Raw genomic sequence first — 16,405 nt, 5'->3', positions numbered from 1 at the left:
ATTGTGCGGAAATTGAAAACTCTTTTTCAGGGTTGCAGACGCCAAACATTGGGGGAAAGTACTTTTTTCGTTAAAACAAAACGTACAAGTTGAACAGTTTTTGTTTCGAAGAGAACAGAGCACGCATCTTTAAGACCGTTGGCCTTGCGCGGTTGACGTTACTTTGTCTGAGTCATGCTTTTAGAATTCAAAAAAGAAATGATACATCCCTGGCAAGATTATGTCCCCTTTGCTGCAGGAGAAATGTCTTAAAGAGAAATGTCTTGAGAAATGTCTTAATGAAAAATGTTATCCAGAAGAAAAATCCCCACATTTCATTCCGACGTGATATAGGGTAAAATGGGCGTCAATCGTGGGGGACCGGGGGGAACGAGTCCCACCCCACACTTTTTACAGTTTGCCCCCCCCCCCCCACTTTTTTCGTCCCCAAATAAAAATGGTAGCCTACTATAATGATTTGCTGATTCAATAACTCCAAACTCGAAAATGATGTTTAAAAGATATCTTTGGCCAAAACCAAAAAAATCGTGGGGGACCGGGGGGAACGAGTCCCACCCCACACTTTTTAAAGTTTGCCCCCCCCCCCCACTTTTTCGTCCCCGAATAAAAATGGTAGCCTACTATAATGATTTGCTGATTCAATAACTCCAAACTCGAAAATGATGTTTAAAAGATATCTTTGTCCAAATCAAAAAAAAATGGTTTTAGTGGTCAGAAATTGCCTCAGATCGCACCACAGAGTGTCTAGAATCCAAAATATTTCGGTCCTTAAGTGGGCCCCGAACCCAACACCCTTATAATGTGGCTTATAACATATAAAAGCTCGTCAAGGTATGGTACCCCCACTTTTGAGAAGTGATTGACGCCCCTCGTGTGGTCGAAACTTCAATTTAGTTTTGGTTTCACTTTTGAACATGCGCGGTATTTTGTTTCTCTATAGCTGCCGCTATTTGTAGCCTGGAGGGAGTTGCTTTAACATACTTCTGTTTCCTCTACAAGTATTGTTCATACCAAGCCTTCATCTATTTTTAAACCCAAGGGTTTGGCAATGAACAAACACAAGTTTTTTTGTTACACATAACTTTGTGATTACCTAAAAACAAAACATGGCTCTTCAAACCTAAATTCGCACATTCGGTGACAACGAAAGCATACAAACTGCCTACTCATCACGCGTGTATCACCCAGGAGCAAAGACCCGCCCTCAGATATGACGTCACATGCAAAGGGTTGATTGAACAGGGTTTGTCATTTGAACGAATGTTTGTATACGAGGATTATTTCCTCCACACTACAGAAACTATAAGAATGTTATTGATGAATTCCATTGATACTTTACTGACTAATTTGTAAAATACCACAATGAAAAAAATGTACTCACTCGGAGGTTTTGGGTACTGGGGAGGGATGCGTAATAATATATATACAGTCAAACCTGTACAGAAAGACCGCTCAAGGGAAACAATAAAAGCGGTCTTTATAGACAGGTGGTCTCTCTGTACAGGTTGGAAATATTTGCCCTCCCTTTGGCTTCCCTAACCTAATGCGGGGGGTCATTACAGTCTAAACCTGCCTTATCCAAAAGTACATGTATGTTCTTCTTTCTTTTAGTTATTTGTTAAAAATAATAACTATTTCTTAAAAAAAAAAATGAAATTAAAAGTCATAAATGTGAATGATTTCAAAAAGTGTTTATTATTTTATGTTAATATTATGTAAGAATCAGCTGTACTGGAGCAGCAATACCTGCACAACCACAAGTAAAAGTAGGGTCCTACAACGAAAGGGAAGTTTCTCTTTCCGAGATTCTCAACGATCACACGATCAACTTAAGTTATGACCTCCATTTTCATTTGAAGTGAAAGCTAACTTCAATAATTCCTTCCAGGATTCGGGCTTGAAGAATTTGGAGCCATATTCTTTCTTTTTCAAAAGCAATATTGGAACAAACTCGCTTTATAAATGACAGGGCAGATGTAATCTACGCGATGTTGTGTAAACACAATGTGCAAAATTGCACATGCTAGCAAACTTGCTGAAAAGCTCAAAGGTCGATCAAGAGCACAAAAAAATTTAAATCTTTTTTTCACGATTTAAAAATAAAGTTGATCAATAAACTTGACAACAAAAATACTTCAGTATGTTGTGTGTTTTTGTTTTTCAGAAAATATGTAAACGAATTTTATTTTAATTTATTTTAATGATAACAAAAGTATGTGAGTGAACGAGACTGATACTGATAGGTCACAAGTCATGCACATGCCTAGTGCATTTTGTTGAATGGAGCTCAGCTATCCAAGCTGCTGCACTGACAATAGGGGCATTGTTGATGCGACCACAGACCCAGATTAAGCTTGAAAATGTCCTGGAAATCCTGTGGTTGATTTACTAATCCTCTGAAGTGGTTTATGTGGCTCTTGCTTTTTCTTTTGAGTAAGGAATCAACCATTGTACAGAAACAAGTGGGCATTTTGTGGTCGCTTTTCATGGCTTGCGGTCGTTCTGTACAGACTTTAGCATTCCTACGGAAGCAAAATGTGCGGTCGCTGGTCGCGTTAAGCAGGTGGTCTTTCTATACAGGGCTTAAGTAACGGGATTTGTCAGCGGGGGACTTTTAAATGGTCGTTACGGACAGGTGGTCTTTCTGTACAGTGGGTCGCTAAGGCAGGTTTGACTGTATTAATATATATTTTAAACTCATTTCAGCAAGAAATGTCTGTCTTTTCAACATGGTTGTAATTATTATTAAATGACTGAATTTCCGGATTTGTTCTATATATACGACCCCTGGTCAATTCTGCTGGGTTAATCCCCAGGAACTTTGAACTTGTTTTGTCACCCAATGTTTATGACTAAGTTTCGTTTTGAATTCTCTTCTGTTTAGCAAATACTTCCTGCTTAGCCTTATACGAGACACAAATGCAATTCCTGGATTCGGGTTGAGTTTCTAAGATAACTCTGTAAATAGTTTATAACAAATCAAATCTCCCTATCGCATTATAACTGCAGTGATTTTGTAAGCGGATACAGGACTTTTAAAATAAACCAATAGGTTTCCAATGAAAAAGTGTAATTCTGCAAAAAAAGGAACATTATTTTTATTGACTCACATCCTCCGGAATACCAACATATTTGGTTTCATTCTGGTTTTTTTTTTAAAAACTAATGTCTTAATTCCGGATTTAAAATACGTTATTCACGAAGAATCCGTCCGAGATTGTGTTCACTTAATCTATTTTGGTAAATTGTTAAATGGGACGGTGCGTTCGAAACCTCACTTTCATTTTTTGGAAAAAAAAATGTTGCAACCTGACGCCACTTTAGTTCCCGACCCATCTGTTCCGTGGCCATTAAAGCTTCATCAATGTCCTCTATGGAAATATACTATCATCATTTTTTATTCTATATTTGTATTATTATTATTATTCTGGTTTATTTAAAAAAAAAAAAAAAAAAAAAAAAACCAAGTCGGCAGCCACTATAATGTGTCTGATGAGACCGGCTTACAATAGATAAGACATATTAGATAAGACATATCCCGAATTTATCAATCATAGTGTTTTTGTTTTGATTTACGTTCGTTTTACGTTTGAGCTTTTCACTTTCAAATGGTTTTGGCTCATACAGCTATTTTTACAGCTATTAGATAAGACATATCCCGAATTTATCAATCATGGTGTTTTTGTTTTGATTTACGTTTCGTTTTACGTTTGAGCTTTTCACTTTCAGTTGGTTTTGTCTCATACAGCTATTTTTAGGGTCAGTTCCTGCATGGGCTGACTGCACTCAACAAAAGAATCAAAATGTGGCCGATAGGTAGAGGGCGTCCTATTTTAATACCGGTGCGAGCGGAGGCATTGGCTATAATATAGTATTGGTTGCTTACTCCAAAGTTGGATTAATCAAAGTAATTTGAAGTTGGTAGAGGGCGCCATTCATTGTCACTATTCTTTCGGAACGCCGCACATCCCTATAGGCCCTTGGTGACCGTGAATCCATTTCACAAAAATCTTGCATTATGGGCGGGTCGCTTGACTCTGCGCGACTCGAGTCATTGTAGTGCACGATCGATAAATTAAACTGAAGAAAAAAATCATTTCAATCCCCTTCAACACAAAAATCCAAGGACGATTTTTGCGAACTGAACGGATGTCGCAAACTCATAATCATGGTAGTCGTTGAATCAAATTTGGGTTTGATTTGCCATTATGTGCAGGGCGCCGCCTTCCCCACGAACTGTCTCATTGCGTCGAACTGCGCCGTCCCAGCCCCGCGTCCGTCCCCCCGGGCCACGGTGTAGTTAATTCCCCAAAGCGTGACACAACTACGGAATCGTGACCAAGCGTGCAGTTTCCGCGGCTTTTCAGCGCCGATAAGAGCAAATTTGAAAGATTGCGAGATACCAAGTAATCCCACATTTCAGTTTTTATTGGATTTATACAACCCATTGACTTCACTGAGATTTTCTCCTTTTTTTCCACCAGGAATGACGTCTAACACGGAGGGAACCGGAAAGCCTTAAATTGACTCGCCGTTCTTGCTGTTTCCAGTTCATTCGAGGAAAACATGGTGTACAGGCAGGGGAAATGACGCCATGACAATCCTGCGCAGTGGCATGCATGTGCACGATTTCTCGTTTATTTCGGTAAAAAGTACACTCCGATTGCAAACACGGAATTATTGAGGAAAAAACACTTGATTTAACTCTTTAACAGTACATGTACCGATTTTTCAACCAGCACAATAGATTTTGGTTTTTGCAATACTTCCAATTCCGTTAGTGGGTATTTGAGAATTGTGTTGTCCACTTTGGGGCGCTGAGAGAGTCGTCAGAGTTCATTTCAAATTTCTGCTGGCAGAAAATTGACAAATAAAAACGGGTGGCCTGACTTTTCCGGAAAATAGGGTTGCCCATGCATACACATCTAGGCCTAGGGTACTCAAGAAGTTTTACACATATGACTTCGTCATACACGCACGCGCACAACACTCAAGTTGCGTCAACTTCTGGTTCAACTGTGTTTTTTTCCCCGTTTCTCTCGATTCTGAACTTCCGGCTGCTCACACTTCATTTCTGTCTGCGAAATAACGGAGCCATCCTCATCAATTTTATGAGGATACCACATTTTCACCGCCCATGTGAAAAGACGGAGAGCAAAGTCCGCCAACATCTCCCCAATTATCCCCGTGGTTGCCGGGTTCTTGGCTGGCGGCTGATACCACAAAAAAAAACTCTACTTAATTATTTCAAATAATTGGACTAGACTTTATAGCCTGCACTTTTGTTTTTAATACTGACCGTTTTGTGGACCTGGTCCTTAACCGTTATAAATGTGATTTTGGCGGCCTATTACAAGAGAGTGGAACTGTGTTTGATCGGGAAAAACGGGTTCAGTATCCGGCCGGTGATGTCATGTTTTAAGTAAAAACTGCGGCAGTTTGAGGTTCAAGATTGTGGCAATGTAAACACCCAGCTTCTTGGAATGAGGCGGTCAACAGAAAAAGCAAACAGTAAAAAAACATCGCGAAAGAAACGATGTAGAATAAAAGGGAGCAGCTCTGTTATATTTCACTAGACTGCAGCACGGTTGTCAGCCCCGGGGACAGGGGGGGGGGGGAGAAAGTGCACAGTACCATTGGGCACACCACAAGAAAAAAACCCACAATTGTAGAAAATTTTTACACTTATGGTTTTTGCCGGGGGGGGGGGTAGTATCGCCGCACCCCCCCCCCCCCCCCCCCGGCGACGGGCCTTCTAGACTGACAAAGTATAATTGACAAGCTGTTTTTAATATCGGGAACTGAAAGAGTTTAATGTACATATTAATATGTATGTACTTTACAGACACCACAACATTAACAACACAGTGTTACCAATTAATGTGGGCATACCGTATACAGTTTAGCGAAAGTTGCAGCATTCGTAAATCAACATATAGGCCTAGGTGTATTTTGATTTCATATCAATAATCTGTGGAGTCGAAAGCCACTACCGTTGGTAAAATTAAATCACACTTGGACCTTGGGTCAAGCAGCTGGTAACCTGCTATGCGTATGTGCAATCACAAACGATACCAGCGTTACTTGCTTAGCCAATCAGATCAAACAGTTCGCCATAGTACCAATCATCGGCTTTGACGTCACTACTCCTTTTGTATTTATCTTAATATCTCTTCTTTTTTTATATACCCATACCAAAATCTCATCCACTCCAGGAAAATAAACACAAATTACTGTCCGGAGCAAGGACTTTCAAGCTCCGAGTAGCAAAATAAAAAAAAGCACGCGGAAGATATGACAATATATTTTCCAAGTTTGACAAATAATGCCTGCCCACCGATGAAACGAAATTACCGCGTGTTGGACCTTTGTAATTCACGTTTCAATAAACCATATATTTCCAGACATCATGACTGGTTGTGAACATTGCTCCATGTAAAAAGCAACCATCGAAATGACAACCGTCTCGTTGAGTAAATACGAGGCATGCTTTGACCGCCCGAGGCAGAGGCGAACCCAATTTATCACAGATTTCTCGATACGGAGTGTTTCAGTTGCTACAGATCAAAAAAGAAGAACCGGCAATATTGCGAAATAAAACGAGCATCGACGACTGAGAAAGTCTAGCTTTCCTCGTCAGTGTCTGTTTTGTTTTACAGTCACGCTCAAATATTGTATAAAGAGTTGTTCGAGAGTAAGCACTCCATTGAGATACGTAGACACGATCGCCAAACACGCTCCAACACAACTGAGTCTGACGAACGCATCAAATTAACCAACATTGGCTGGGGGAAAAATCGAGCTGAAAGGAAAGCTGGAAACGAAATTAAAAAATAACGTGACGACTTCATATCCACGCTCTGCAGATTGAGAAAAATGTTATCTGGTTGTTGTATCTTTTTCTCCGTTGGTGGGTTTGGGAGTACGGGACAGACTTGTCAGCGTGGTTGTCTGCGATGTGCGAGCCGTGGTGTGCGGCTCTGATCCCCGCGACCGACCTCTCGACGACACGCTACAACACGATATTGAAGGACGAGACCCATCTTCTACATCGTCGTTGTCGAAAAAGAAATGCTGTTATTAGCAAAAAGCGTGACTTCTTCATAAAAAAAACGGAATTTTCATCCACCAAAACGGAGTACCATGCTTCACCAGTCCAACAGTTTGGATGCAAACTGGTAAGATTTTATCAAAAAATGATAATTAATACTTTAATCTATCATGATGTAGCGCCTTAAGTACCAAAACTGGTGGATACGTGCGCTTTACAAATACAAATTATTATCAATATGCGTGATTTTGACAATTTTAAGTGGGGCTTTATTATTGTTTAAACGCTAAGCTTAATCTGTTAGATACTGTAGTACCAATTTTTTTAAGATGAGAAATCAACTTGAAATCTCTTCAATCGTCATGACGGCTTATCTCCAGGGAAGGCTCAGAAGACGGGCTCTTCTTGGCCCGTCTAAAAAAAAATTTGACATGAGCAACATTTTGAAAACAATTAGTAAGCCCGTCATAATGTCATTCCAATACCAACTCTTATGCATGTTAGTTTTTTTCACCGCGATACGTGTTCCGACAAACCGAAACATGTTGGATCGTCGTTTGCCAGACGATGAACTGAACTTTAGTTTCGATTTGTTTTGGGATAAATTCCGTCAGCCTGTTTTGACAGCCAGCTTGGTCAGGGGTTGATTCAAAGGATTAATGGCTCATCGATTAGAAAATGATAAAAACAAATAAAAATGATAATGATAATGAAAACAAACAAGAAACAAAATAACACAAGATACACTGGATCATGGAGTGCACATTGTGACGAAAATGTCACAGACACATTCTATTTGAAAATGTTAATAGTTAAATTTTGACAACATATGAAGAATGTCAAAAAATGTTGGACAATTAGACTCCGTTTAATACAAACACAACCAACCTTTCCGACACCTGTATCAATTAATTTGGTTCAATCCTTACTTTTCTTTGCCAAACTCCCGTCGAAATATTTGCCGTTCAGAACAATGACGTCAACAATCTGCGATTATCTCGGAGAGATTTCAATATAAATATATATCTGGAGTATTGCAATTGGCGATTTGTTTATTGTTTCGTTGCGACAGTGATACCGTGCGAGTAAAACGAGCTACAGAGCTAGTCTCCGTCCCAGACGTCTTCGTCGAGTGCTTTGAGTAAGCCAAAGCTACTCCACGTAGATAACAGCAGACGAGAACGAGGCGACAAAGCAGTGTTTGCCATCGAAACACTGCGACGGAGTTTAACGATGACTTCCTCAGATACGGGAAACGTCACTGCAATGACCACAGAACCCGGTAAGTGTTCCAACTGATACATTCCGAAATACGTTCCACACACAGAAATATTCTAAAGGTTTAATGACCAAATCGAGATAATTCACATAATAATTACTACAATCCCCAAAATGCCTTTTCTCGACGATTCCATCCAATATTGCAAATTTTGGTTCGGTTTAACTACATGCATGTAGATATAGAAAATTTGGGGAATAGCTTTCCAAAATAATAATAATAATAATGAGTTACATATTATGGATGGACGTCCATAATTATTTCATCAGAAGTTTTCTTTCAAACACAGCACTATACAGAGTTGCTTGAATCTTGTTTTTTATTTTGCCCTATTTTGTTTTTGTGTTGGGGATTTCTAGATGTTAACTGCAGCACGATTGGAGATGTCCCCTCTTCGCCATGTAGCTCCAAGCAAGATTGGTACAACGCCACGTCTTGCGAGTGCCTGACGTTTCCACGGGAGGAATTGGCGTTACTCGACCCGCCCGGCATTGCCTTCCTCACGGTAGCCCTCGTCAGCGCCGTGCTGGACCTCGGAGTGGTCATCGTCTTCGTCCAGTTCCGCCACACCCCGATCGTCAAGGCGTCCAACAGGGAGCTGAGTTTCCTCCTCCTGTTTGTCTTGCTCTGCTGCTTCTCATTCCCGGTCCTTCAAGTCGGTCCTGCGGAGGCTTGGCGCTGCCTGGCTACCACCTTACAAGGACCCGTCACGACCTGTGTGTATGCCATCTTCTTGATCAAGACTCACCGCGTGTTGAGCATCTTTGAAGCCCGGCTCCCCAAGGTGATTCACCGGCAGTGGATACTGGGCCGCAGTTTGCAGGTGGTAGGTGTCTTCGTGTTGACACTTGTGCAGGTGATTATCAGCGTGGTGTATGTGGGTATCTTGCCACCAGAGGTGGGATACATCCACGATCCGGTGCTCAGAGTCACCTATGCAGAGTGTAAGAGCAACGGTCCTATCAGTATCATCAGTAGCGTCTACCCTTCGCTACTCACGGTGCTGTGTCTGTGCTTCGCCTTCAGGGCAAGGCGCCTACCGGAAAACTACGGCGAATCACGGCACATCTTAGCCACCATGGCTGTATCTCTGACGGTCTTCTTCACCTGCTTTGGTCTCTCGTTCGTGTTGCGAGGTAACGCGAGGACTATCGTGTTGAACATCAGTCTTAGCTTCACTCCCCTGGCGCAGCTGGTGCTGCTTTTCCTTCCCAAGGTGTACATCATCCTGGTGTGTCCGGAGCGTAACACGGTGCAGGAGCTGAGGAGGATGACACTGGCTCATATGCAGAGACAGTCCGAGTTCTCACCCACGGAAGGCGGGGGCCGAGACGGGGAAAGCAAGCGGCAGTCTCAGGCTGAGGGGCGCCACAAGTCACTGCGAAGCTTGAGGAGTAAGATCCACGGAGTCCCGTCCGGGCTGGAAGCAAGCCAGAACGGATCTGCAGCGCGGTCCACGACCGGCGCACGCAAGAAATCCGTCCAGATTATAGAGAACGGAACGCGCGACTCCAAGAACGGGTTGCAGCGGGACGCAGGGCGTCTACACCGCGGGTCCACTCGTGGCGGAGGGACCACCGACGTCACGGCAGTCACCAACGCCTCGGTGAGATCACATGACGCAGACCCAAGCCTACCCCACAAACATCGACTCAGAGACAGCATGAGGAGACAGTCCAGCGGTCTCTTCGTGATCCAATTCCTTGAAAAGGTTAAGGAAAACGAGAGTGAGGAAAGCCCAGCCAAGACCCTGGCCGACTGTCCGGTTAAATTCTCCCTACGGGAGACAGACAGTGAGGGGGAAGGGGAGGGGGACATGTTCGTGGTCTCCATGCTCGGGAAGACTCTGACCCTGACCGTGGAGGATAGTAAGACCGGGGTGCCTGAGATGCTCGGTGGGGTGTATGTCGGCAGCAAGACGGTACCGAACTCTGGAGGAGCAGCGAAGGGCCCAAATAGACAGACGGATGCTAATTCCTCACCATCTCATACGAACAGTGAGAATTCTCCTGAAGAAGCGAAAGAAGGCAGTCGAAATGTAGGCAATTGTATCGTGAAAACACAAGATGGTAGTGATGGAGGAAATGTGACCAAAGTGCCGAGCCAAGACAATTTAGGCATGGATTATAATAATGACGAGGAACCTGTTTTGGACGTTAACAGCGTTCTGATTCGCGACTGCGTCATCAATACCGAATGCCATGTCGAGGCTACAAACAAAACGCGGGAAAATGGAGCCCAAGACTTTCCAATTGAGGGCGTCTTTCCAGATAAACGGGAGGTAAAACCTCCTGAATCAACGTCTACGCTTCGCAGGAGCGCAACGGAAGACATAGACATCTCGAACAGCATCTTGCATCAAGAGTGCACGGACAAGAACCGTCTTGAGGGTGACATGGTGAAAGTAACTCTTGTTTCTGGTGACGATATAAGTCCAGCATCTTGCCTTAATGAGGAGAACACGAATCACGAGACGGTTGTACCGGACTCCGAAGTACCGGGTGAATACCAGGCTCTCTCACCGGTGGGAAACGCCAAAACCCCGGTCAGCGAGGACGCTGTCTCCGTCGGCAGTTCGTCGTCCAACTCGACGTTCTGTGAAACTGGTGCAGACGATAAGAGGAGACTTTTGGGCGGGAAATCGCGAGACCTGGTCAAGGAATCCGCGAAGAGAGTCTCGCCTGATGAATCCAACCCGGTCGATATGACTGACATCTGCGTCCAAATGAGTCAAATCTAAGCCTGGAATAAAGGCTATAGGCTTGCCTAATCGACCTCTGGACCCGAAAGACTTATAGTTTAGATCCTTATTTAGGTCCGTATTTGCAGTCAGTGACTCAGTCAGTGATTCCGTCAATGATTCAGTCAGTCAAAATGACTCAGTCAGACAATCGGTGACTCAGTCCGTCAGTGAGTGACTCAGTCAGTGACTCAGTCGATATCTAAGTAGCGTTCTTTCGTTTTGGACGGTTATTCATGACGGTTTGTCATGACAGCTCGTCTTCATGACGGTCATCCTGTCCAATCACATTCCTCGCTGAAACGAAGGGGCATGATCAATGGAACTTGGCCGATTAACTGGCTCCTCTGTACGGTAACATTTGTCATTCGTAATAAAGACTTTAGATTATTATACACACAAACAAACACACACAGCCAGGAACTGCCACGTCGAATGCAGCAACAATGGGAAACTAAAAGTCCAGTTGCTCACTTTGAATGAGATTAGTGCATGCGGGAGTTTCAAAAGACGTACGAGGCCATAGGCCCTACATTTATTTGCCACGCAATGATTAAAATTCTCAAAGAATTAAAGGTGCAGGAAGAACCTTCTTTTCGTGCAGTGACTGTCTTAGGGCACCGATGAACTCGTACAGAAATATGAGGGATTACAGGGTTTATTGCGAGAATAACTTGGCAAACTGTCACCACTACATGTAGTTTTGAATCCAGTGCATAGGTTTATATACTATGTACATAAACTAAGTGTTTTCAATTAACAGGCAACAACAGCTACAAAGATAAACAAAAACAATTAAAACGAAGTAACCCATAACATTCTTTCCGGAAAAGGAAAAAAAAAGAGGTGTGAAGTCATATTTGCTATTACTTTAATACACATTTAACAAAATGGGCGTCTGCAGGGGTGTCAATGGGGGTGGTGGGCAAATGTCCCCCGCCCACCCTAAACAAAATTATTAATTGAGAATATGCTACAGAAAGTAAAAGGATTTTAGGGGAAAATTTGCTTCGCCCCTGCTACAAAAAAATCCTGGCGACGCCCATTCATGGCCAGGGAGGGAGGGGGGAGGGCGAAATAACAACACTTATTTTAGTCCATACACTACTCTCTTTTTTTTCGCCATAACTGATTGCAATAGAACCTCACCAGTTTTCATACCTAAATGCACAAGTTTCAACAGTTCGTACAATGTGGCCTCGAACCATTCCTTCGTTAGCTCAGAGCAACATTTTATTATGCCCTACAAAAACAAGAAAGCCATATAATAAAAACATGTATTTTTAGATGATAAGCATATGTTACATGAACATAAACTCAAGGACTGAGGCTCCGTCAAACTCCAAACTGAAGTCTACCGACACTGTGTCTGTTTTTGAGTAGTCATAATGCGAACCAATAAAAATGTAGGGGCCTACGTCTCCAGTATTAGGCAGCTTTTTTTTGCTTCTCATACTTTGACTGAATGGCTGGCTTTTGACAAAAATTTGTCATCATACATTAATATTCATGAGTAGAAACGAGGAAGAACAGTTTACATCAAAGACAAATGGACAATAATTTCACCCCTCTCATTTCCAACTAAAGCCAGCCATTCAGTCAAAGTATGAGAAGCAGAAAAAAGCTGCTTAATATTGGAGACGTGATCTACTTTTTGGGGGGTTCACATTATGACTACTCAAAACAGAAACAGTGTCGGTAGACTTCAATTTGGAGTTTGACGGAGCCTCAGTCCTTGGAGTTCATGTAACATATGCTTATTATCTATAAAAAAAAAATAAAAAAAATAAAAATACATGTTTTTATTATATGGCTTATATGCTCTGAGCTAACGAAGGAATGGTTCGTGGCTACATTGTACGAACTGTTGAAACTGCTGGATGTTGGTATGAAAACTAGTGAGGTACTATTGCAATCAGTTATGGCGAAAAAAAGAGAAGTGTATGGACTAAAATAAGTCTTGTTATTTCGCCCCCCCCCCCCTCCCTGGCCATGCATGGGCGTCGCCAGGTTTTTTTTTCGAGCGGGGGGCAAAGCAAATTGTTCCCCAAAATCCTTGTACTTTCTCTAGCATATTCTCAAATGATAATTTTGTTTAGGGTGGGCGGGGGACATTTGCCCACCCCACTCCCTCTGATGACACCCCTGCAGACGCCCATTTTGCTGAATGTGTATCAAATGAATAGCAAATATGACTTCACACCTCTGTTCCCTTTTTTTTCTTTCAAAAGGGGCAGGAGGCGCATACTGCGCGGTGTGAGATTAGTGTATACATTTTAAGCGAGGCAGGAGGCACACGCCGCGCAATGTTTAGAATTCTGAAAGAAAAGAATTTGGAAGAAACCTCTTTCATGCAAGACGTTTTTGCAGAAACACAGTCTCCTCAGATTTACTTTAACTGGTAAAAACAATTATCAAGAATGTTATGGGTTATTTCGTTTTAATTTTTTTTTGTTTAATTCTTTGTAGCTGTCGTTGCCTGTAAATTGAAACACTTAGTTTATGTACATAGTATATAAACCTATGCACTGGGTCCAAAACTAACAGACAATCAGTGACTCACTCAGTCAGTTAGTGACTCAGTCAGTCAAGCATATCCTGCCAAATATTCTTGCCATTCTGACAGAATTCAAAGAGTGTTTTAAATTCTGGGATTTGCCCAACTTGACAAGAAAGTTGTCCGTCCCGACAACGGCAAAATTGGCATCTACAATCTTGTTTTGAATAGAATGAAGACTGAAACTTAAACAAGGAGGGCTTGACATTTTTGGTCCCTACTAAAAAAACAATTCCAAGACTAAAATACATATTCTGCTAAAACTGAATGATGACCTTACAGACATTTCCGAACGAAGTAGGCATTTTATCGGTCAGAGAGAAACAGGGTCAAGTCCGCCAATTTTTTTTTTAGAACTCTGCGCGTGAACCTTGAAAGCATAAACAAAATTCAATCCACGAGCAAATAAAAACATCCAAACCAAATATAGATACCACGTACAACAAGAAATTGAATGGAGCGGAATCTGAACCTGTTACCTCCGGAGCGACGTAACGGCGCTCTACCAACTGAGCTAACTGCCCATGCATGCAGGCCTGTTGACGGTCTATCCGTACATGTACAGTGCTCGGTTTCCTTTCGTAGCTTATTTTATGAAGGAAAAAAATCACTATCGATCAATTTGATCTGAGTGGCCGGTATAGACACAAAATCGAATATGACGAATACATATAGCTCTGTCTACGCCCACACCTAATGCAAAATATCGGATATGCTAAACGTCAGGAACGATTAAAAAAAGACGATTATTTTGCTGCCGATAACGCATGTTGATAAGCAGTATTCAGTACGTGATATTCTTAGGTTTGAAAGACTGACGATATGATCAGCGTGAATGAGCCATTCAAAAGGTGAAAAGTGGTCTTTAGACCTTCGAAAAGTGCAATTTATTTTAAAACGGTGGTTGGATACGTCCTTTCGTATAAAGTTACATTTTAACAAGCTATTTTTTACTACTAACGTATATTTTACAAAGTAAACAATCTGTATTTGGTCGTCGCTGTAAAAAGTCAGAGAATCCGTACAGGATGAAACAGGAGTGCTTAAAAATTAAATTAGAGTTACTGTGAATTTAGAACTTTACTTGCATTAATGGTAGAACATTATTTTGATACTATAAAAACAATATTCAAACTTTCGAACATTGGATTTTATGGCAACAAGGAAAAGATACCTGTTGTGTATATATAAAAAATAATACAGATTAATTCAGCAAAATTTGGTAGATTATAATCGTATCTCGAGTTTAAGTTATGCTGATTTTTAATAAACCAATGCATTCGTATCACTCTTCATTAACAAAGTACTTGTATTAGATGGAGCTGGCTGATCAAATATCTTACATATCAAAATAGCTTGAAATATTAAAATAAAAGCGTTGTTGGGAAATTATTCAGACTGTTTTGTTATACGTCCTTGTAAAAATGCAAGCATGTGATTGTTTACTCATAATTTCAGTGGGAAATTGATTGCCAGTTCGTTATTAAGTTAAACATGAAAAAAGGTTCATCAGCTAGCTGCCACCGTCACGTATGACTACGCCTGGGTACCCGAAGTTATCCGGGCAAAAAAAATTGCAACCTCCATGTTTATTTTCAGAATTATGTAGAGGAATTCCCGAATCAAAGCGAATCCTTTGCCATCCGATACTTCGCGTCACCGTGCACTGCAATTTCCATTTCCAAGCAAACAATCTCGTTGATGATTAATGCCGACAAGCCGTTTAACCAGCGCCGAAAGGCGCTTCAAAATCACCGCATAAAAATCGCCCGAGTTCGAGAGGGGACGCACACAAAACACGGCGTAATTTGAAAGTGAAATCCCCCAATATTACAAGCTCTGTAAGTATCAAACCTGCTCGTATAATAACCGCTATGACGTCATAATGATTCCAAATTCCTTTTCCCCAATAACGACACCGCTGAGAGCCGAAGTAAAATCGCGATAAGGTGACTGCACTGACAAAGGAACATATGGTAGGGGCGCCTTAACATTTTTATTTTATTTATTTTTTGCCCGATCTATTAATATTTAATTGAAATCGGCGAATTTGTATATTCAGACCAGAAGGAATTCAATACCAACAAAAGACAACCGCATCTCATTTAGCGCCTGAATTCCTTGACGTAAATTTAAAAAAAATTCTTATGATGAAATCTGCCACATTAGTATTTTCCATGATAAAGCACCTACGATTTGATAGCAACTGCGTCCAATGGCGTCAGGGTCTTGATATTTGGTTTGCGAACCCCTAAAGTGTCTACTAAAAATTAGCCGTTATTTAATTAAAACCACATGTCCCCATGATTCCGACCCTCGAGAAATATGCCGCTGATTTAACGAACTGGCGTCTTGTTTTTGTTCAGTTGACAAAAGCAAGAGATGTTTCCGTCAATGTGTGGACACACAACTCCAGAAGGCTCCATGTGTGTGCAAAGAAGCGTGGTGCTTTACCGGTACGTGATCGTCCTGTTTGCATTGCACACAGCCCCAAAAAAACATCAGAAACCAAATTTTAATCAGAAATTGAGAAAAGGAGGAGGGGAATTGAATAAAAGTGGAATTTCGTTCCAGACAGAGAATATGATGGATTGTATTGGCACAATCCATTTTATCTTTTAATAATCTTTTCACGCATCGATCAGTCTCACAGTTAACCATGACCTGTAATTTTGTTTTATGGCAATGGTTAATTAATGGTTGCATTGAGAAAACTCACAATAACTTCCCATAAATCAAGTTCACATGAAAAAAAAAAAAAATTTCTTAAATTTTTCT

This window comes from Patiria miniata, unplaced genomic scaffold (assembly GCF_015706575.1).
Source record: "Patiria miniata isolate m_02_andy unplaced genomic scaffold, ASM1570657v1 HiC_scaffold_9, whole genome shotgun sequence".
Classification (NCBI taxonomy): Eukaryota; Metazoa; Echinodermata; class Asteroidea; order Valvatida; family Asterinidae; genus Patiria; species Patiria miniata.
The sequence above is the reverse complement of the archived record's forward strand: the minus strand, read 5'-3'. Positions refer to the sequence as shown.